General features: G+C 39.5%; 1 protein-coding gene across 1 annotated transcript in view; it reads left to right on the top strand.

Moving 5' to 3' along the window:
• Nucleotides 1-22,872, top strand: part of TAB3 (TGF-beta activated kinase 1 (MAP3K7) binding protein 3) — a 75,015-nt gene that overhangs the window by 1,059 nt on the left and 51,084 nt on the right. The gene's annotated exons all lie outside the window — the stretch shown is intronic.

Raw genomic sequence — 22,872 nt, 5'->3', positions numbered from 1 at the left:
CGTTCAGGGCTTTAAAAATACATCTGGTGGAAGGATTTCGTTTTGTTTTGCTTTTTGTCTTTGCTTTACAAATGTTTTGCAAAAGTCAAATTTTGCGCCTGAAAGGCCTTTGGAGGTGAAAGTTTAATTTTTCCCCGGGTTCATTGATTAAGGGCACCCCACCCCATGGAAGTTTGTGGTGGTAGTCTTTTTAGGAAAAGAATTCCTGTATGCGTCCAGAGAACAAACCCATAGCTCTAGAGTCTATCCTGATTCAGTGTGGGAGACGAAGGAACTACTCCTATGTAGCCTCTGCCCCCCATAGCTGCCGAAAACTGTGGTTCCATCGAAGGGAAGTTACACTTTAGTGAGGGCAAAAATTAAGTGTGCACTTTTGGCCTTTACATCTAAGTTTTCTTCCACATACTTGTTTGACATGGTCTTTCCTTACTTTTAGAAACCACGCCATGTACAGCATGTACTGGGGGGAAGTGAACTACCCTGGACTGTAGAGGCACAGGCTGTAGTGGGTTTTCTGTAGTGTGCAGTTGCTCCTCATAGCTGCCTGGTGCTGAAGATCACGTTATTTCTACAGTACAGATAAGAGCACTGGCCTCAGTATTCCCCAGTAACTTTCCTAAGGAAGTCAGGCTGCTAGATGGCAGCGTTAGAGTTCAAACTCATGTGTCTTGTTTCTAAAGCATGTGATCTTTTTATATTACACTCTGCGTAAACTTGATATGGCGACTGATACAAACTTTATGAACATGGACATTTTTGTTAAAGAGAAATCTTTCAATTCTGTTGGACTTCGTGAAAGTTCTCAGTGTCCTGGGTTCAGGAGAAGCTTGTTAGTTTTCTGCTCCTCCCTTTTCTGATGTGTTCAGTTTTTAGCCAAAGGTATCATTTTCACATGTAGACCTTTTGTTGCTTTGTAAGAATTCCTAATAACTGGTGGTGACCTATCTGAAATTCCTGTGCTTTCAGTAAGTTTGCCTCTACTTTCAGCAGGCCCAGGATACTTCAAAGAACAAGTATTTGGGGGTGCTTTGTTTCGTTTGTTTTTTGGTCACCCCAAATGGTATTTCTAGTTGCATCACAAAAACAATAAACTATTTATAGGGTTTGGGCATTTGCTTTGTTATAGCATAAGAATATCCCTCTTCCAGCAAATAGAGTACTTGCTAGCTGGCTCTCTTTTTCTTCTTTGACTCAGTACAAAGATTTCAGAGCCAGTTCATGGTTTTGCAGAAAATATGACATCTATTAAGGAGTTAGGAGTCCTAGTGGCATAGTGGCTAAAGCACTTGCCTGGTTAAAAAAAAAAGAGTTGCAGATTTGAAACCACCAGCCTCCCTGCTGGAGAAAGATGTGGCAGTCCACTTCTGTAATGATTTTTCTGGCCTGGAAACCCTACTCTACCCTTTACAGTCACCGTAGATTTGGAATCTACTTTGATGGCAATGAAGTGTTTTGGTGTTAAGGGATTCAGCATAATCTGTTATGATATTATGGACTCAAAACCTTGCAGATTCCCAGGTACTTTCAAAATGTTAGCATAACAGCAGGAGCATCTTGTTATTGGATGGCCTATGGTGACTCCAGTCCCCTAGTGGTCTTTTTAATTGCACCTTTGTTATTGGTGGTGAGCCTGCAGCCCAGACCTTTGTCTCCCTGCTGTGCACAGCCCCGCCCCCTAAATAGAGTAAAGTGGCAAAAATAACCCCGACATCAGGACAAGAGGATGCCAAAGATCTGATCCTAAACCTCCAGTGGGTCATTTGGTTATGCTTCCTATCAAATTAATTATCCCTGGCTGAAAATTCTACATAAGTTATTGCCTTGGGATTTGTTGTTTTAAGAAATTACTGGCTTGAGGAAGACGCCTCATGCCATGTCGTGCACATTAGCATATGGATGTGTTACATGAAATCTGGAATTATGCTTTAAATAATACCTTGGAGCCTTGACCAGTGATCTATTTCAGTTGGTCTGAATGAGCACGTTTTAAATTATTCTTGTACTCCCAAGAAAGAGTTAAATATACTTCCTTATTTGTGAGGGCAATTACGGGTGGTATTTGGGCTATTGGGGAGAGGGGGGTTGACAAATGGTAATATAAATGCATCCAGAAATTATCTTGTATTACTTACTTTTATACCTTCTGTATGTTGTTGCTGCTGTTAAGGGCTGCCCAGTCAATTCTGGACTCAGTACAACAGAGTGAAACACTGATCTGACCTGCGCCATCCTCACAATTGTTGCTGTGTTTGAACCCATTGTTGCAGCCACTGTCCCAGTCTACCTCTTTGAGGGTCTTCCTCTTTTTCTGTGATCTTGTACTTAACCAGTCGTGAGATTCTCCAGCGACTGTCCAGATCATGCGAGGCAATCTTACCATTTTCACTTCCAAGGATGATTCTGACTGCATCTCTTCCGAGACAGATTTGTTCGTGCTTCTGGTAGTCCATGGTGTATCCAAGGTTCTTCATCTTCGCCATACCTCAAAAGCACTGGTTCTTTTTGCGTCTCCCTTTTGCAGAAGAAATAAGGAAGAACAGTATAATAAACCTCAAGTTATTGCCATGGCCAAAAATAGTCGCTTGCCTAAAAAATGAAATGGGTATGATGAAATATTTGGAGCTGAATTAATCCTGCATATTTAAGAACATTTATTATAGTTTAATTTGCTGGCAGCTGTGCCAGTTATTTTTGTTGGACTCTGCAGCTTCCTCCGGCCCCCTTCAAATTCCTGACCTTACTTTCCTTCCCTCTTGCTTCTTTCAGACGCGCTCCCTTGCATTACCTGGAGTCTTCCCTTCTTTGGCACTGAAGTCCTTGGCAGGGTGGCAGCTGACTAGCAGGGTAACCAGCACCTTTAACTCCATTCCCCTGCTCCAAATTGTGTGCTCTAAGTCAAGAAAGTAGTTACCGTAAGTGCTTGTCTACTAACTCACAGATTGGCAGTTCGAACCCAGCAGCAACTTTGAGGGAGAAAGATGTGGCAGTCGGCTTCTGTAAAAATTACAGCCTTGGAAATTCTATGGGGCAGTTCAGCTCTTTCATATAGGGTCTCTGTGAGTGAGATCCGACTGACGGGTGTGGTTTGTTTTTTGTTAAAGCAGCCAAGAGGGGTCCTGACCAAACCTCGTACCAGTCAACTCATTCTTTCTTGAGAAGGAGAATGAGGGTAGTCAGAGATGAGGGAGGAGGTGTCAAGATCTCTGTCATGGCTTCATTTCAGATGAATTCCTCAATTTAAGCACGTTTTGAAATAAAATTTATTAAGTTTAGTTTGTTTTAGCTTAATGCTTGTTGCTAAAGCAGATGTTACATTGTTGAAGGAACAGTTTTGGTTTGTCACATAAAAGGTACAGCTTGTTCCTACCACTTCTTGCTGCTGTTTTGAAACATTTTTCATAGGTGTTGGAATTCCTGGGGTTGTTTTACCTTAGTTTACTTTGGTATACACGTTGACGATGGATTTGTATTTCTCTGGGTGATTTTACATTGACATTTTATTAATTTAGTCATGAAGGAACATACTATTACCGTTGTTGCTGGTGTTCATGAGGGATCTCACAATGATAAAATCAAAGCTAAATACATTTTAAATGTGTTTTCCACTAATGTGTTTTCTTTAGTCTTAGCTTGTTTGAAAGGATATATGATGGGTCAATGCCCCCCCCCCCATTACTCTTTTTTTTAAAAAGGAATTTGAGAAAGTACCTTCTGTTTATTTTTAAAGTGTACCAAGTTATTTACTTATACACACAGAGTCCAGGGGTTAAAAATATGCTCTTTAGGGGTAAATTGCTGAAATATACAGCTCTTCTGATCCTTTATGATCTTGGGCAAGTTTCTTAAATATTATCTCCCATATAAGATTTTTGTGAGGATTGAAAAAGAGCCTGAGGATGTATAGTATGTAGAACATGCCTCAAACCAAATTCAATCCCGTCAAGTCTGTTCTGATGCATAGAGACCCTATGGGACAAAGTAGAACTGTGATGCTGTAAATCTTTACAGGAACAGAAAGCCTCACATTCAAACACGCCTAATTCACCAAACCAAATCAAACCAAACAAAACTTAGCACCCTCGAGTCAATTCTGACTCTTTGGGACCCCAAGAGACCAGGTAGAACTGTTCTTGTGGGTTTCCTAGACTGTATATCTTTAGGGGAGCAGAAAGCCTCATCTTTCTCGAGAGAAGCCATTGGTGGTTTTGAACTGCGGCCCTGTGGTTAGCAGCCCAATGCATAAACCAATATGTCAGAACATGCCTAGTAAAGGGTTATTAAAAAAATACTCATGAGGGAGGGAGGGAGTGGAGAAAAAGGAAGAGCTGATACCAAGGGCTCAAGTAGAAATAAAATGTTTTGAAAATGATGATGGCAACAAATGTACAAATGTGCTTGACACAATGGATGCATGGATGGACTGTGATAAGAGTTGTATGAGCCCCCAATAAAATGATTTTAAAAATACATTGACATCATCGTTGCTACTCTTGTTAATATTTTAACGACCCTCTGCACTGACACCACTTCTCTTGTGGAGGATGTGGGTGAGTGTGAAGCTGTTGGAGGCCCGTGAGAGTAGTATAGTAACCATTTCATACATACAAAAGGAGCCCTGGTGGTATAGCGAGGTGGGTGTTGGACTGCCGTCCATAAGATTGGAGGCTATTCAGAACCATCAACCATTAGGTGCAAGAAAGATGAGGCTCTCTCCACTCCCATAAGGAATTGCAGCCTGAGCAACCTTAAGGTTTAGCGCCGTGTCCTGTATGGTCACTTTGAGTTAGAATCAACCTGGTGGCAGTGAGTTCAGGTTTGGGGTTTTGATACACCCAGAATGGATCTTTCCCCCATCATTTTGTTCTGATCTTAACAAGAAGTTAAGGACTGTATGTTTAAAATGTTATTGTGGTCAAGTATATATGACAAGACAATTGTCATTTTAGCCATGTTTAATGACACAATTAGAATTAATCATTTACCATGTTCTCCAAAAGCCTTCTATCACTCCAGGCAGATAATCAGTACTACCCAAGTAACAGTGTCCCATCCCCCCACCTTGCAGCCACCAATAAACTCTTATCTCTGTATTGGTCTGCTTTGGATATTTCATATAAGTGAGATCATATACTGTTTGTCCTTTTGTAAATCTACAGCACAGTTATCTACTCCCGCCCTTCTCCTCCTGCCCTGTCACACCAGTCCGATCATGTTAGGTAGAAAGTACTGTGCCACTTTGATATTTGAGCAAAACTGGCTTATTTGAGGAACTGCAATGTCATTATTAGAATGTGTTTAATGATCTTGGCATCTATAAGATGAGAATCTGTGGCAGGAACCTCACTTTTGAAATAGTTCATTTGTGTTGCATGTGGTATTCAGATTCCTGGCCAGCACCTTTCAGCGTTTGAGGAGAGAGACCTCTGAAAGTGAGCTCCTGTGTGTAACAGTGTTTCAAGAAGAACATGCACTGAAAGCTTGTGAGGGGGAAAATGACATTTCCAAACTCCCTCCCACCTTCCCTCTTTGAGAAGAGGTGGGAGGGTCATATTCCTTCCGGATCTCAATAAAGACTCGCAGACCAAGGGGAAAGGTCTTTCCTTGGAGCACGTGGCCAGGTGAGTAGTGGGGCTAAGGCGGTCTGTTGTGGTTAAGAGCATGCGCCCTCTATCTCCAGAGTTTGGGTTGAGATCGCTCTATTTCACCACTTGTTAACTAGCTGCGAGACTTTGGTTTGGTTGTAGACTGTCTATAAAATGTTGGAAAAGGGAGCACCTGGAGATAGGGTAAGAAGCCCTTGTGGTGAGATGGTTAGGCACTCAGTTGCTAACCAGAAAAAAAGGTTAGCAGCCGAGCCCACCAGCTGCTCTGCTGGAGAATAGACTTGGCGATTTCCTTTTGGAGAGATGAATGAAAAATCAAACAAACCCACTGCCACGGAGTTGCTTCTGACTTTACAGTGAGCCCACCTAGGATTCCTGCGACTGGAAATCTTCACAGGAGGCTCATGCTTCTCCTGTGGGGCAGCTGGTGGATTTACACCAACTTTGTAGTTAGCAGCTCAGTGCCAAACCCACTTCACCACCAGGGCTCTAAGAACAGCTTGCGAAACCTTATTAGGGCAGTTCTACCTGTGAGTTGGAAGCAACTTGATAGCGTCCATCAGCCACGTACTAGGGTTCTTGGGAGGACGAAATGTGGGAATGTGTATATTTAAAAGAGAAAAGCCATTGTCTTGGAGGTATTTCTAACTTAACGCAACCCTATAGAATGGAGTATGAGCCCTGGTGGCATAATGATTCCACGTTGGGCTCTTAACCACAAGGTCAGCAGTTTGAAACCATCAGCTGCTCCACTAGAGGAAGGTCACGCTGTCTACTCCCGTAAGAGTTAAAAGTAAAATAAATAAAGGTCAAAGTCTTGGGAACTCAACAGGGGCAGTTCTACCCTGTCCTATGGGGTCGCTGTGAATCGGAATTGACTCAATGGCCAGTAAGCTGGTGAGTTGTTGTTGTTTGTACAGGACAGAGTGGAACCGCCCCTATAGAGCTTCCGGGGTTGTGAATCTTTAGAGGAGCTGACTGCTTCACTTTCTCTTGCCTAGGGGCTTGGTTGGTTCAAACTGCTGAATTTTAAGTTAGCAGCCCAACCTTTTAACCATGGTGCCTTCAGGGCTCCTTTCTAAATAGGTATAAAGCACTGAAAATAGCTCCTGCCTCATGAGTGAGGGTGGAAGGAATGTTACTTGTTTATTAAGATTTTTTTATTTACCTAGACTACCTCTCAGTGTGGCGGTCCACTGTCTGCATCTTTTGTACTTCAGTAGGATCATTGTTTTCCCTTTGCACTGAGGAATGGTGTCAGAGTGTTCTATTTTCATTCCTGTGTAAAGTACACATTTTTTTTTCTTTTTGAGGTTTGCTAGGATTCACTTTATTTACCAATGTTGGAGAATGGAGAAATAGGCAGCATGTCAAGTCTCTTCTGGGAACCTGCCCCCAGACTCCATGTAGATGAGGATGGGAGAACAGCAGTTGACAGTAGATACTGTCTGTGGACATTTGAGTGGGTCAGAATTGAGGTACAAAATACTCAATTTTGGTAGTTCTTGCTGTCATTACTTATTAACTAAACTTTCCACTGTAGACGCTTTAAGATTTAGAGAGACGTTACAGAGGATAGAGCGTCCCGCATACCCTTTAACCAGGCATGCAGAGCCATGATATATTTGTTAAAATGAAGATACTAGCATTGGTTCATTACTGTGAACAAAACTGCCAGTTTTATTTTAATTTCACCAGCACCCACTGTCTGATCCCGAATCTGATTCATAAAACTGTTTTGCATTAAGTGGTTAAGTCCTTTAAAATTATTTGTATTTCTGTCATTGAGATCTTCTGTTCTTTAGGGAATAAATATGACCGTAAAACCATTTTGGGTTTACCTTGAATTTTGCTGTAGTTGCTCAAAGGCCAGATGTCTTTGGGGATGGCAAGTCCAGGGATTCATCTTGCCACTGAATTCTATCGTCTGAAATAAAGCGAGCCAGCCCAGTGAGGGGGTGAGGATAGAACCAAAAGCAATCTGAGAATGTTAAAAAGATTTGTGTTTCATAGCGTAATAGGACTTGCTTTCTGTCCTGTTCCCTTTTTGATGAATTTAGCTTCGAAATGGCAAGCCACTCTTCTTTTTAAGATGGTAAAGGTCTGCGGCAAGCACATTTTCTTCACATTGTTAGAGACATTTGTATAAGCCAATTGGGAGACATTGGAGAGGTGTTTCTTAACTACTTGCCATAGTTTTGATCGATTTAAGTACATGAAATTAATATCAACTAATATAATAATTTAACAGGTTTGGTTGTATGTACTTTTAGGCAATCCTTGGTTTTAATTTGTGGTCCGATCAGATTTTTAGTTGTCTTTTTTTGGCCATTGAAGATAGCTTTATTAAAGACCACACGAGGGACAGAGAGGAATCAGCAGCATCTGGGGTGGCCGTTGGTTTTCTAGTAAGGACAGTACACTAGCCTCTGACACAGGTAGGCTAGAAAGGGAATGCGGGAGATGACACCTGGGGTAACTAATCAGATCCCTAGCTTGAACTTCAATCCAGAGTAAGGGTGTAGGGGCTCATGTCCTTATCAGAACATCCATCTAAGCCAGTGGTTCTCAACCTCCCTAATGCTGCAACCCTTGACACAGTTCCTCAAGTTGTGGTGACCCCACAACCATAAAATTACTTTCGTTGCTACTTCATAACTGTCAATTTGCTACTGCTATGAATCGGGTGACACCCGTGTGAAAGGGTCCTACGACCCCAAAGGGGTCGTGACCCCCAGGTTGAGAACCGCTGATCAAAGCAATTCTGAACTCCTTAACAACGAGGTTCTGCCCTTGTCAAATCCCTTTCTCTATTTCATGTGTTTTCTTTTTTTTTTTTTAAGTAATTTTATTGAGGGCTCTTACAGCGCTTTATCACAATCCATCCATCCATCCATGTGTCAGGCACATTTGTACATATGCTGCCATCATCATTTTCAATACATTTTCTTTCTACTTGAGCCCTTGGTATCAGCTCATCCCTCCCCGCCCCCCATTCCAACCCTCCCTCGTGAACCCTCGATAATTTATAAAAATATTTTTTCATGTCTTACACCAACCACTGTCTCTCTGCACCCATTTTTCTGTTGTCTGGCCCCCTGGGAGGGGGTCTTTTTGGGTGAGGATACAATATATAATAGATGCAATTGACATTTCAATGATTACACATGCCTTAAATTTGATGTCAAAGCTGTCATTTAGAGTAAACAGAAAGTTATCTGCTTGGTTGCACATCATGAACTTTCTTTTAGAAAGTCTTATCATTTCTACCACAGAAAAACTTTTGGATATTAGACATGGATGGCAAAGAAAATAATTTTGATTCGGTGACATTAGGATGAAATGTTTATTTCAGTTTTATGTGATGTGCATATTGAGGGCCACTGCCAGTAAACCAAGTGTGTGTGTGTGTGTGTGTGTGTGTGTGTGTGTGTGTGTGTTGTCAATCTCTTGGTCTTTAACAGAAAATAAACAGTAAAGTTCAATAACTTCAATTGTTCATACATATGCAGAACTGCTTATGACCTTGACAAAATCATCTAACTTCAAAGGAACTTGGTTTCTTCAGTTGTAAAATTAGACTAGTTTCACTAAATATGTAAATCCATTTGTTAATTAAATTCCAAGATTTGAGAGACCTTATTTCATAAAAACCTATAAGGTAAATTTTCTTGTCTTGGATCATAAGGAATTCAACATTGTAGTCACTAAATCTAGATAGATGTCACTGTGTCCTATTGCATTCAAATAGTTTCAAAGTAATGTTGCTGTAAATTTTGCTCACTCATTCGTTTAACATTTTCATAAATATTTTTAATAATTTCCCTGTTGTCTAATACCGGTATTTTTAGTTACTTGTTTGTTCTTAGAGCCCCTGAACAATTTTGAAAACTATGCGTTCCTTCGTGATTTAAAAAAGCAGCCTCTTATTGAAGTTTCATGTACCTACAGAAAGGTACACATTTACACATTATCAGTAGTGAACAGCTCAGTTAATTTTCACCAACAGAGCATACTGGTGTGCCAGCACCCAGATCAAGAGACTGTATATTACAAACACCTTAGAAGCGCTCCACCTTTTGTTTGTCCTCTGGTCACTTATCCCTCCATTCTCCACTCCCCACTCTCCTCTAAAAATCCCATTACTTTTCTTAACTTTTAACACCATAGATTAGTTTTGCCTGATATTGTTACTTGTATAAGGAATTCTACATTATCTACTCGTTTGTGCTGTATTGTGAATGTGAGATTCATCTCCTTTGTCATTACCATCTATTCTATTGTGTAACTGTATTACTTTTTCATTCTGTTAATTACTATATGGGCATTTCTCAGTTTGGGAAGATCTTTCTGATCTTGGTGTAGGTAGAGGTTTCCTAACCAGGATCTTTCAATGATAAGTATTTCTTTTAGAGTTTTGAATGCAGAAAGAATGGGGAGGACTGGTTTACTGAAATATATCTAAGCCTTACAAAAATGAGCAGATGGTAATACCTTTTACTCTTTGTGTAAATCTCATGTAAAGAATAAGTATTTGTAACTATGCTTTCCGGATACTGAACTCATGTTTTCATAACTATTTGTGTAGAAATTCTTTCAAAATGGGTAGAATTCTTTCAGAAATATTTAGTGTACTTTCTTGTCTTTTTTGACTTGCTGACTTGTAGGAGTTCTTTATTGTGTGCTGGAAAGGAGCTTTTGCCAATTGCAAATATCTTCTCCCACTGTGTGGCCTGCTTTTTCATTTTTAATGTGTCCTTTGATAACCAGAAGTTCTTATTTTTAATGCAGTCCGATTTGTCAATATTTTCCTTTATGTCTAAACTGGATACCAAATCTAGTTAAAAAATCTTTCCCTGTCCCAAGGTTTTGAAGATACTCTCTCTTATCTTCCAGAAGCATTACGGTTTTGCCTTTTATGTACAGTTACAGCATCTGCCTAAAGTTGATTTTTATGTATGTGTGAGGTAGGGGACAGTATTAATTGCCCTACCATACTATTTTTGTCCCTACTTTTGTGAGAACTAAAATATTCATATGTCTATGATTGCGTTTCTGTACTCCCTATTCTGTTTCATGGGTCCATTGCTCTTGTCAACAATACCATGCTTTCTTGTTTATTTTAGCTTTATAATAAGCCTTAACATTTCACTAGAACATGTTCTTCCACTTGGCTGTTCTTTGAGAGCACCTTGACTATTGACCATTTGCAAATTTATATGAATTTTAGTATTGTCAATTTACACACAGACACTGGGAATTGCATATAATCTAGAATAGTGAGGGGACATTTGACATCTCTATAATACTAAGTTTTCTAAACATGATAAGCAGCTCGATTTATTTAACTTTCTTTAACTACTTCCTGTAATGTTTACAATTGTCTCTGTCAAGTCTCTAGAGACATTTTTTAATCCCAAGTACTTGATTTTTTAATATTATAAATTTGCATGAATTTAAGTTTGCTTATAAAATCAAAATGAACATTTTTGTATTGTCCTTGTGTCTGGAGATTGCAGTCAACAGTACTTCAAGTAATTTGTAGTCTGCTGGGTTTACTATGTACTCTGTCTTCTTTCTGCAAATAAAGACAAGATTGCTTCTTTCTTTTCAGTTATTATACTTTTATATATTACTTGCCTCACTGTACCGGCTAGCACTTTCCTTATATTATTGAGGTGGTAATAGTGGGCACCATTGTTTTGTTTCCGTTCTCAAAAGGAACATTTACAATCTAATGTTTTTCCTAAATGTCAGATAAATGAAGTTTTATTCTATTCCTAGTTTGTTAAGAATTTACATAATGATTGGCTATTGGATTTCAACAAATCCGTTTCCTACTGTTGATCTAGTGATATGCTTTTGTTCTCCAAATCAAATCCTATTAATTGAAGTTCTAATGCTAAATCAGCTTTGTGTTTCAGGAGCAAACCACCTGTTCCATAGCACACTTTTATTTTGCTTAGAAATTTTGGTCTTCATTCATGAGTAAGATTAACTTCTAATTTTGTTTTCTTGTACTGCCCTTTTTAGGCTTTGATATCACATTTTTGTTAACTTGATAAAATGAAATGGGGAATATGGTCACTTTATCAAGTCTTTGGAAGAGTTTGTGTTAGGATTTTTTCCCCCTTTAAATGTATGGTAGAATTCAGCAGTGTAGTAATTTGGATTTAGAATTTTCTTTGCAGGAAAGCTTTTCATTACAGATTCAATTTTTAAAATGGGTATAATAGTTTTAAGGTTAAAAAAAATTCTTCTGATGGCCGTTTTGGCAGTTACTTTATTCTTAGGAAATTAATGTTTGATCTGAATTTTCAAACATTGGTGTTATGTTTATACTCTTATTGTTTAATTTATGCAGGCTCCTTTCTGATTCCATTTTAAGTCTAATCAACGTAGTACAGTTTCTATACCTTGACAATGGACAGTTTTCTTGTATTTAAGTTTCAGCTAAATATAGTATTTGGAATGACTGCCTGAACATAAAATCCCTCTTAATTGCTATTGAATCGAGATGCATACGATCAAAAAGGTTTGCAAATTTCCCCTCTCATGGAAACAAATGATTTCATAGTTATACTGTGACCATCATCACTTCTGCCACAGTGCGTTTATGGTGTTGTCGTTGTTAGTTGCCATTTAGATGCGCATGCAGCTATATATATAAAGTGTGTGTATGTGTACAATGTCCATGTGAAACATAAAAAGGGACAGTTCTGAGATTCCTTGGGTTTACTACCATCTGAGAGCTCTCAAACAACCTAATGAATGAATAATGTACGACCCAAATTACCAGCTTTTTCATTCTATGTAAATTAATTCACACAACAGCCTTGTGAGGTATGTATGGGATAGGTAAAGAAACAGCCTCAGAAAGATTAAAAAGTTTTTGCCTACCGTTCACCTGGTGAATGGCAGATATTCTGTGTCTACTACAGCATTTTATCTTAGCTATCATGGACAGTTTTTATCACTTTATGCTTTCTTTTTTCCCCATAAACCATATAATATCTTGACTCTGTGACTCCTGACTTGAAGATTATGGCTCTAGATCCCACCCCACGCCTCCTTTCCACCCCATCTCTAGAATGTCCTACCAGCTCTGCCAACTCCTCTTGCCCTGCTGGAAAGCTTGCTTTGTCACTAGTCTTTGTTTTTAATCCTCATATGCACACTCCCTTTCCCTCTATAGACAGATCGCAGTTCTAATTCTCAAAAAGCGGCCTCCTTGGACTTCCCAGTGCATTTCTTCTCCCCTTTTCTTGGGTCATTCTTAAAGGTTGAACCCCCTGACTGACTACCTTCTGTAAAGCAGTTCTTTTTTCCTTCTTTAATAATTCTTATAATGAATCTAGCCAAAATCCTGTTCTGTTTCTTCCCAGTTTGGGAGAAGAGCAAAAAATTTATATCCCTCAAATCATTTCCCCCAGCAATAGAGTCAGCATCCCTATACATTTTTAAAAAATTCTACCTAGGGCAATTCCCTCAGTGTAAGGGCACGCTTGCCGGTTCCTCCCGGTGTACTTCCCATTTCCACTAGCTTTGCTTGCCTTCCCCACTCTGCCTCCTGAGCTTTGTCTTGGGACAAATGCTGCCCTTTTAGTCCATTGTGGTTCATTATTCTGAGGAAGAAGTTCCCCATGGGGTGTTTTTGTTCATTTTCTAAGCTCTTCTGTTAGGTGACCCCTAAGGGTGGACTTAGTTTTAGGTTTGAAGGGTGTCTAGTCTCAAGGTGTCACCAGTTTGTCAGATCAATAATTCTAGTCTTAGTTATGATTTTGAATTTTGTTCTATTTGTACATGAGGTAGCTTCCCAAAACTGGGTGGAAAATGGAATTAAAAGATAATGTTGATTGAGTAACCTTTTTAAAAGTAATTTACATCATCCAATTGTATGATATATGAATTATATATCAATAAAACTGATAAAAAATATATAGCACATCCAAAAAAAGACAGTGGAACTTTTCTATGAGCTTTTTGAAGCTCCCTTATCCTTCTTGTGTGTAGTTTTCACTAGCATTCTCTCCTTGATCTCTAGGTTCCAATTACTCTATTGCAATGGCGACACAGAACTCTGGGACAAAATTCACAATAAGAGTCACCAAGTTGTGAAACCAGTGAAAAATGCTCAGACTGTTGCTTATCAGGACCTGTTGTTCAGTGCCCAAAGGGGCATACCACTCTGCTGGAAGCCTCAGAGTTAAGGCATTCAGCTCAAGCTCAGTGAGTCAGCAAACCCAGCCCTGAATTGAGTGCCCGAGGCACCCCACTCCCGTAACCTCAGCCCAAAGTACTCAGCTCCTCTTCTGTGGGTCCGCAGGACCAGCTTCCCATTTAGTGCCCAGCGGCACTAGACTCCACAAGCCAGCCTCCTGAACGAAAGCACTCAGCTTTTCTTGCCAAATGGGTTGGGAAGTCCACCACTTGTTCCTTGCTCCGGCTGATGGTGCCGCTGCTGGCTCCTCTGATGATCCAGGAGGTGCACTGCACAGGGATCTCCGGGACAGAGGACAAGCCCCGCTCCTGGCTCTTGCTGGTAAGGAGTTCCTTCCTCTTGCTTCTCAAAGGGCTCATTTTATGCTTGACATTCCAGGGAATCCTATTTATAATTATTCACATATGAATCCAATCAGTATCTTCCCCCACCTTCTTAATAGACCCAACCAGGACAAGGCCATTTGGTGGAAATTCCCATCTTTATATTAAATAATTCACTGCTTCTGCACTTACGGCAGGATCCCTAGTGGTGCAGTAAGTACGAATTGGGCTGCGTTCACATGGTCAGCAGTTTGAAGCCACCAGCAGCTCTTCCGGGAGAAAAACAGGGCTTTATGCCCTTGTAAACAGTTACAAATCCACAGGGGGTCGCTGTGAGTCATCAGTGACATGATGGCTGCAAGTTTGGAGTTTCTTGGTACTTCTGGTAGTGCTTGCATCTCATTTTCTACATCCTTTGATACTGCGTTACAACGGTTTGTGAGTGCTCAATGCCCTCAGTTAAAGAGTTTATTTTGTCGCATGGTTTTCAGTTACTAATATGTTTTAGGGTAAGAGGGTGCCTCCTTCTCAAGTTCAGTGTTACTTCATTTTCTCTTGAGCATAATTCCTAAGGATTCTTTTCGTGGAAGAGCATTCATTATATTTCATCCATGTCACCACTCACAAATCTGCCAAGCTTTAAAATGTTGCTAGAACTCTGACCAATCTCTTTTGAACTTCCCAATGGAGAAAAATTTGCATTTTTTTCTGCTCTAATAGTTTTTATTAAGACGACCTATGCCGCCATCTGATTTGAGAGTGAGTCACTAATATAATATAGAAGAGTATGGATTTTTAAAATTTTTTATTTATAGACCATTTTACTGGGGGCTCGTACAACTCTTATCACAATCCATACATCGATCCACTGTGTCAAGCACATTTGTATATTTGTTCCCCTCATCATTCTCAAAACATCTTCTTTTTACTTGAGCCCTTGGTATCAGCTCCTCATTTTTCCCCTCCCCCCTTCTCCCTCCTTCATAAACCTTGATAATTTATAAATTATTATTTTTTCATGTCTCCACCCATTTCCCCCTTCTCTTTTAATCCTGCATCTTTTCCGTTGCCTGTTTTGATTTTGTTTTGGGGTGAGGGGAGCACTTACTTTACTAGAACTGATCTCTCCCTTCTCTGAACTCTTTGTCACCAGGGTATTTGTGCCCCACTGGTGGTGGTCTCCTTATAAGCCTGGGTTTGTTTGGCTGAAAACTGAGTCACGGGAATGAGCATATTTCTAGACCTAAAGGGTGACTAAGCAGTCCACCAGTCTCTGTAAAACTAGTAAGCCTAGCCTGTTTTATGATTTTGAGTTTTGTGTTATTTTGGAGATGTTACTTTTATTCTTAAAGGACTCTATAATGATTCCTTGCTGGTTTTTAATTTTTAACTTTTCATAACGAATGTTTCCAACTATACAGAAATAAAAAGTTTAACGAAACTCTGATGCCACAGCCATGAACGTTTCATCATACTTACCTTCTCATTTTGCTGAGTATTTTAAAGCATTCCATGATGTTTTTTCATCTCTAAATAATTTAATACATATCTAAAATGGTATTTTCTTATATACCTGCAATGTCATGATAGTGTTCAGAACACACCTGAAAACAGTTCCTTAAAAGATAAATATTTGCATTTCCTTAATTGACTCAAAATGTTTTCTTACACTTGGTTCATTTGAAACAGGTTCCACCCTTGTATTTAGTTAAGTCTTCAAAATTTCTTCTAATTTCCTCTTAATCTATATCAGTGTCCTTTTTGAAACTTCCATATTATCTCACATTCTGGATTTGGCTGATTATTTCTTCCTGATGTTTAACTTGCCCCTCCTTTCTCTATATTTCACATGGATTGGGATTGAGTTGCCTTTTTAACTAGGGTCAGATTTTATTTTTCAGAAGAAGGGCAAGACTGTTTGCTGTCACTTCATATTGGTAATTTCAGCATTTCTTACATTCATCAGAGGATTCAGGTAGAACAGCTTTTCACCCATGGTTTTATCATTTATTGATTAGAAGATTCAAAACAGGAATTGGGGGGAGAGGTCAAACGCTTATAGACATCCTCCCCAAGGGCAGTTAGTCACCAGACGACAGGGTAGGCCTCCGGGGCAGTTAGTCACCAGACTACAGGGTAGGCCTCACTCCCTGCTACTGGGGACAATAAACTATTTCTCCCTGAGGACTGCGACCAAGCGTTCATACCCTACCAATAATGGTCTCTATCAGTTGAGTCAGGGAACAGGCCAAACTGACTCTCTGACATCCAAAGTTAAGTTGCCATCCTAAATCTAGGATTCGCCCATCTTGTCACATGTATACCCCAATCCCTCCTCTCCCTATTGCATGTGTGTCCCTAGATCACCCCCTCTCATTACTGTATTGCCTATAGCACAGCCCCTTCTTGTGATGTATGTCCTCATCTGTAATGAGGGGGCTTGCATGTCCCCAGAGAACATAAAAGTCTGGGCTAGCATTGAAGATCTATCTCTCCCTCCACGAGGACCACCAAGCGAGGGTGAGCATGCTACCATGAAGCGTGTCTGACTCCATTTATTTCAATCCTTCTATCTCTCATGCTCTCTATAACTTTACTATGATCTTTACTTATTATCGCTGTACAATTGCGCTTACCGGACCTGTAATGATGTGTTAGGGGCTGGCTTCCCCTGACAAGGAATTGTTCTAATTTGATTGCTTCTACAATTATTAGCTGGATTTTTTTCTATATGGATGAACCTTTTCTTCACCCACTGGGGCTATTGGATTATCTTGACCTGTCTTGTCAGTTCTTGAGCTTTAAATTGTCCAATTAGCACGACAGATTCTACTTTCTCCTTTAAGTGTTATCTTTTCCTATAATTTCACTGGCTCTATGACAACATATCTTCCTCCTGAGGAAGCTGAAGTTAATCACTCAATGGTGGATTAGTGATTTTGTGGGTTGGTTTTAGGGGCTGCTCAGAGCAGCGCTTCGCAACCTGTGGGTCGCAACCCCTTTGAAGAGGTTGAGTGACCCTTTCAGCTGGGGTCACCCGATTCCTAACAGTAGCAAAATTACAGTTATGAAGTAGCACTGAAAATTTTATGGTTGGGGAGGGTCACCATAACATGAGGCACTATTAAAGGGTCGTGGCATTTTTAGGAAGGTTGAGAACCACTGGTGTAGAGGCTCTCTGAGTTCTCAGTGAGCAATTCTAAATCAATTGAGAAGGCATAGGGCAGCAAAAAAATTAGAAGAAATAATGGATATCCTGTTAGGGGTTTGTAGTAAGGGTGTGTTGTGCTTGCTTGTATTATGAGCATTTCCTTTACTAGTGAGAGCCCTGGTGCTATTGTCACTTAAATGGTAGACGATTAACTACAAGGTTAGTAGTTCAAACTTACCATTTGCTCTGTGGGAGAAAGATGAGGCTATATCTGCTCCTGTCAGAAACCCTGTATAGGGTTGCTATAAGTCAAGATTGATTCAACCGCTTTGGTTATTGTCTGGTTATTTCACTAGAGAATAAATCAGACAGTGTGGCAATATTAAAAACTTTTAAGACCTATAGCCCTTAAAAGACCTCAACACAGTTTTGTAATCAAGCTCATTAAATTTTAATGACATAGGAAGATGCAGGCACCCTTAATGACTTGCCCGAGAAGCCTCTAAGGTCCCTTTGCTAGTTTGCTTTAAGCTACAAACCTCCTGAGATGTGACTGAAGAGGGAAGCCAGGTGGCTCAGGTAATCAGGTGAACTGCCCCCTAGTATTGCTTGAACATAAAAAACTTGACTAGTTTCTTTTATGAAATTGCGGGGACTAAAGATGTACAACTGGCTGCTTTCTTCTTCATGAGCCTTGTATTTGTGCATATTGCTTACTCATGCTTTCTTGTTAAACCTTTCAGAGTTTGAATCTTGCCTCTGGTCTGTGATTTTTTTATTTTATTTTAGGACAGCAATCATTGTAAGACAGTGCCTTTAGCTTCTTCAAGATTTTCTTTCTCTTTTTTACCGTGAATTGTAGTACTACAAAATGGACACGATATCTTGGTTGAACTTTCACTAATTAAAAAATGGAAGATAAGGTTTGTATATCTCTGTATTAGTGCAGTTATTTATTGAAAACTAAACTATATTGCTAATTCTGTTAATAGGTTTGTTACACTCTCCAGCCCATTTAACCCCACCCTCTTTGTTCATTTAAAGGCAAGGGTGAAAAGAATAAAAGATGTTCAAGTAACTTCATGTGTTTAAATCAGGACCCTGAGTAGTGTCAACTTCAAGGCATTTAGCAGTGGAGGTTCTTCGGACAATTCACTTGCCATTAGTAACCTACCATATATACTCGAGTGTAAGACAACCCGAATAACAGCCGAGACATCTAATTTTACCACAAAAACTGCATTAAACGTGCTGAAAAACTCAGTTTGTACACGAGTATACAAGGTAACTGGTAAAGGGAAGGGTGAAAGGATCTTCTCTGGGCTGATTTTCAATGAGAAAGGCTTGGGTTCCAGACCCTAGGTCAGGTGTTCTCAAACTACAGGCCCCCAGGGCCACCTGCGGCCTGCCTGTGACCCACATGCAGCTTACCGAGGACATATATCTAGCCCGCTGGGTATTTTTGCCCCGTTTGTTTACTTCAAAATAAGATGTGTACAGTGTGTATAGGAATTTGTCCATAGTTTTTTTTAACTATAGTCTGGCCCTCCAATGGGTCTGAGGGACAGTGAGCTGGCCCCCTGTTCAAAAAGTTTGAGGACCTCTGCCCTAGGTGGTTGGAGCTGGTGGCATTTGAAAGGGCTGCCCCGGCTGGCAATTGTACCTGCTTGCCCGACCGCCTGCGTGCTTGCAACCTTGCAACTGTTATTCTAAATTTTCTTATTCCGAAAGAGGAAAATACTTCAAAAAGTTGAAATTAAATAACAATGGAAATTTTCAGTGAACTGTTGGAAACATTCACGTATATGTTGAATTACTGGTCGTCAGATATCAAATAGAGTATTTTTAATAAGAATAATGCTATAATTTTAAAATGGTATTCTTGTTTTGAATCATTGGTAGATCTGTATTAAGAAAGCCTCTTTCTGATATATGCATATCAGCTTTGCTTTCTAGATAGTTCATTTTCTACTTTGTGAAAATGTTTGCACTCTTTTTAAAACACCTGTTTTCCAGTTTACTAACATGTGGGTACGTGTTGGGAATTAAACACTGAAGTCTGTTTTATGATTGTGGCTCAAGCAAGTTTTTTTTAATCCCTCTAGCCTTCATTACACAGGAAATAGATGAGGCTTTCTACTCCTACCTATAAAGAGTTAACAGTCTCCAAAACCCACAAGGTCTACTCAGTCCTATTGGGTCACTATGAGTTGGAATTGCCTCGCTAGCAGTGACTGAGCCTTCATTAAGGCGCTTTGGTAGTGCGGTTGACACCCACCTTGAGAAAAAGATGAGGCAATCAGCTCTCATAAAGACTTATTCTCAGAAATCCTGTGCAACAGTTAGATTCTGCCCTACAGAGTTGTCATGAGTTGGAATTGACTCCACAGTAGATTGAGGAATTATTTTTTTGAGGAAGAGTTATCATTTATTATTTTCTTGTGTTAAATAAGAGGATTATATTGGCATGGAGCAGGGTTTCTCAACCCCAGCACTATTGATATTTTGGGTTGGCTAATTCTTTGTTGTCAGGGGCTGTACTGTGCATAGTAGGCTGTTTAGCAGCATCCCAGGCCTCTGCCTGCCTGATACCAGTATCACCTTTGTCTGGTCATGACAACTAAAAATGTTGCTAGATATTGTCAGGAGTCCCTGGAAGGGAGAATGGACCTTTGGTTGAGAACTACTCAGTTAGATAGTAGTGTAGAATTCCTTGCAGCATTCTGTTTCAATTGTTTTTATTTTAAAAATATCAACTCTACTCCTCTTTGCAATTAGTTCTGCTTAAATGTCATCGCTTTTATGATGCTTTCCTTGGCTCTCCTCCTTGTCCTACCTTATTATTTCTTTTTCTGATTATTTCTAATTATAGAACTTAACCTCACTCGAGTATAACTAACAGTGTCTTTCTCTCACCTAGGGGTCATTTGTGTCTCCAAGCTGAGTGCCAAGTGCTCAGATTTTATCACATGAATGAACGTTTGGTTCATTCATGTGATATTGAATGACATATTAGAATATTGTCATACTAAGAATTGCTAAACAGATGATTATTAACAGAATCTGTTAATCTTTCCAACCCTTCTAGTAGGTAATTTCCCAGTTTGTGGTCTTCAATTTTTAGCTTAATACAACTGATTATTTGCTCATTTTGTGGTGTTCTTTTTAAATGTACTAGCAGGTCGGAGCCCCTTATTTATATTAAACAACCTACGCAACACATTTAGGATGAATTCGATAGAAATAAAGTCATACAAAAACTCGAACAATGAATTATGCTGTTTCAGCTTTTATATCCAGAGGTGGCTTAAAGAACCCTTGTTTGTTAATTGAAAAGCTACCATCAATTCAAGAAAAAAAAGAAAAGTAGTAAATATTTTTCTTACATAACCTAGAATACTTAAGCGTGATCTCTAAGTATATTTTCTTCAAAGCAGCTTAGACATGGTAAGAAATACATTTTAATCGTGATCTAGATCAGTGGTTCTCAACCTTCCTAATGCCGCAACCCTTAATACAGTTCCTCATGCTGTGGTGACACCCCCACCATAAAATTATTTTTGTTGCTACTTCATAACTATAATTTTGCTACTGTTATGAATCGTAATATAAATGTCTGATATGGAGGATATATTGTCATTGTTACAAATTGAAAATAATTAAAACATAGTAATGAATCACAAAAACAGTATGTAATTCTATACTGCGAAATATTTATTTCTAATTATAAATCAATGAAATTCTGTCTTAAAGCATGGTGTAGCATGGGTACCAGTCTTCATGCCAGGTACTCGTAGGAGGGTGTATCTGCATGTGGGTGGACATACCTGGAAACGGCTAGAGGAACTGTGACTAGGTTCCTAAGACCATCAGAAATATGTGTTTTCTGGTGGTCTCAGACGACCCCTGTGAGAGGGACCCCAAAGGGGTCATGACCCAGTTGAGAATTACTGATGTAGTACATACATACCCTCCACACCTCCCGGAAGGAAGATTTTTGAAACGATATTTACTCTTACAATGTGTGACCCAGTGGAGTGCTGTTATGTTCCTTTTTTCTTTTTCTTCTTTTTGCCTTGAGTGTTGGTCACGACCTAGTAAATTCATTTGACAACTCAAGAATAGGTCACAGCCAACCCATGGTTTGGAAAAGACTGTTGTAAGTCACCTCTTTAAGTACTAAAATATGGAGATTAATGGCTTCTGTTCCCGGTCCCTAATAGGTTGTCTTGTTGTTCTTTTTCATTGATGCCATGTAAGAGTGGGCACAACAAAGACTTTAGAATGCCTTAACTGGAGCAAATTAGACTTCCAGTTATCTTTCAAGTCATATATTATTGTTCATACCAATTATTTAGTGTGAACCCGGAACTATAGCTAACAGAGCATGCTGTTTGTTTTTTCTCTCAAGATTGATTGTGCTAAAACCTGGAGGAGAACAGAAAGTTAATAAGCATATTCTTTTAAGTACTGATAGTGGCACTAAACGCACTGTGACTTTGTAGGCATTTAAGACCTGGACTAAGCTGTGCCGATTGAAGTTAATTGGAAAGCTTAGCACGAACTCAAGGTGAATTTTGCACTGTCATACCAGAGTGGGAAACTCTTTAGTACTTGGTCGAAAACAGCATTCCTGTAGGTGTAAAGTCCTTCTTGTTAGTACTTGAGGTTCGTTTTCTAGGTAATCAAGATAAAAGTTAAGAAATGAAAAAAGAGTAAGCAAAGTGTGGTGGCATGGTGAAAAATCTATGATCTAAACTAGACTCTACTGTGGTTGTGAAATGAAGTTGATTCAGAAGATTAATTAGAAACGTAAGCATGGTGGCTCTGAAACAAGCTTATATTTCCTGTAAAATGATAAAAATAACATGGGATTACTAGGCTTACTGAGAATCAAGATAGACACTAAATGGAAGGGAGAGGGCACACTCATCCATCAAAGTAAATTCATAAGGCTAATATTCTGTACATACATTTCTCTCTGTGGAACAGAGTTGGGTTATATAATTATCAGCATTTAAAAAAAATTCCCCATGTCAGCTATGCAATGAAAACCTTTGTACATGTGCAGTAGGCCCATGATTCAGTCCTTTCATATGTAGAATGGCCAGCTCATCAGGTTGGTAAGTCAGCCAAGTAGAACTGCCCCTGTGGGTTTCCAAGACTGGGACTGTTTACAGGAATGGAAAGCCTCATCTTTCTCTCGAGGAGCAACTGGTGGTTTCCAAACACTGACCTGGTAGTTAGCCACCCAGTAAGTAACCTATTACGCCACCAGGGCTTCTCAGTTTGGTAGGGCTACCCTTAAATTTAATCTGCATGTGCTGCCATTTGTTTCTGGGGCACTATCTTTAACTTGACTTATTTTTGGTTTTTAAAATATTTTAAATATTATTTTGGCCTTATATTCTCTTTTTAAAATTTAACAGAATATGGGATAGCTGCATCAAATATATCTTTCAAAATGGTCTTCTCTAAATAAAAATCCGGAAGGATATTATTTTAGACATTTAGGACACTAATAGGAATAATGATGATCATATTGCTATCTTTTCCTTGTTATTCGGTAGTTCC

Source organism: Tenrec ecaudatus, chromosome X, assembly GCF_050624435.1.
Source record: "Tenrec ecaudatus isolate mTenEca1 chromosome X, mTenEca1.hap1, whole genome shotgun sequence".
In the NCBI taxonomy this organism is placed as follows: domain Eukaryota; kingdom Metazoa; phylum Chordata; class Mammalia; order Afrosoricida; family Tenrecidae; genus Tenrec; species Tenrec ecaudatus.
The sequence above is the reverse complement of the archived record's forward strand: the minus strand, read 5'-3'. Positions and strand labels throughout refer to the sequence as shown.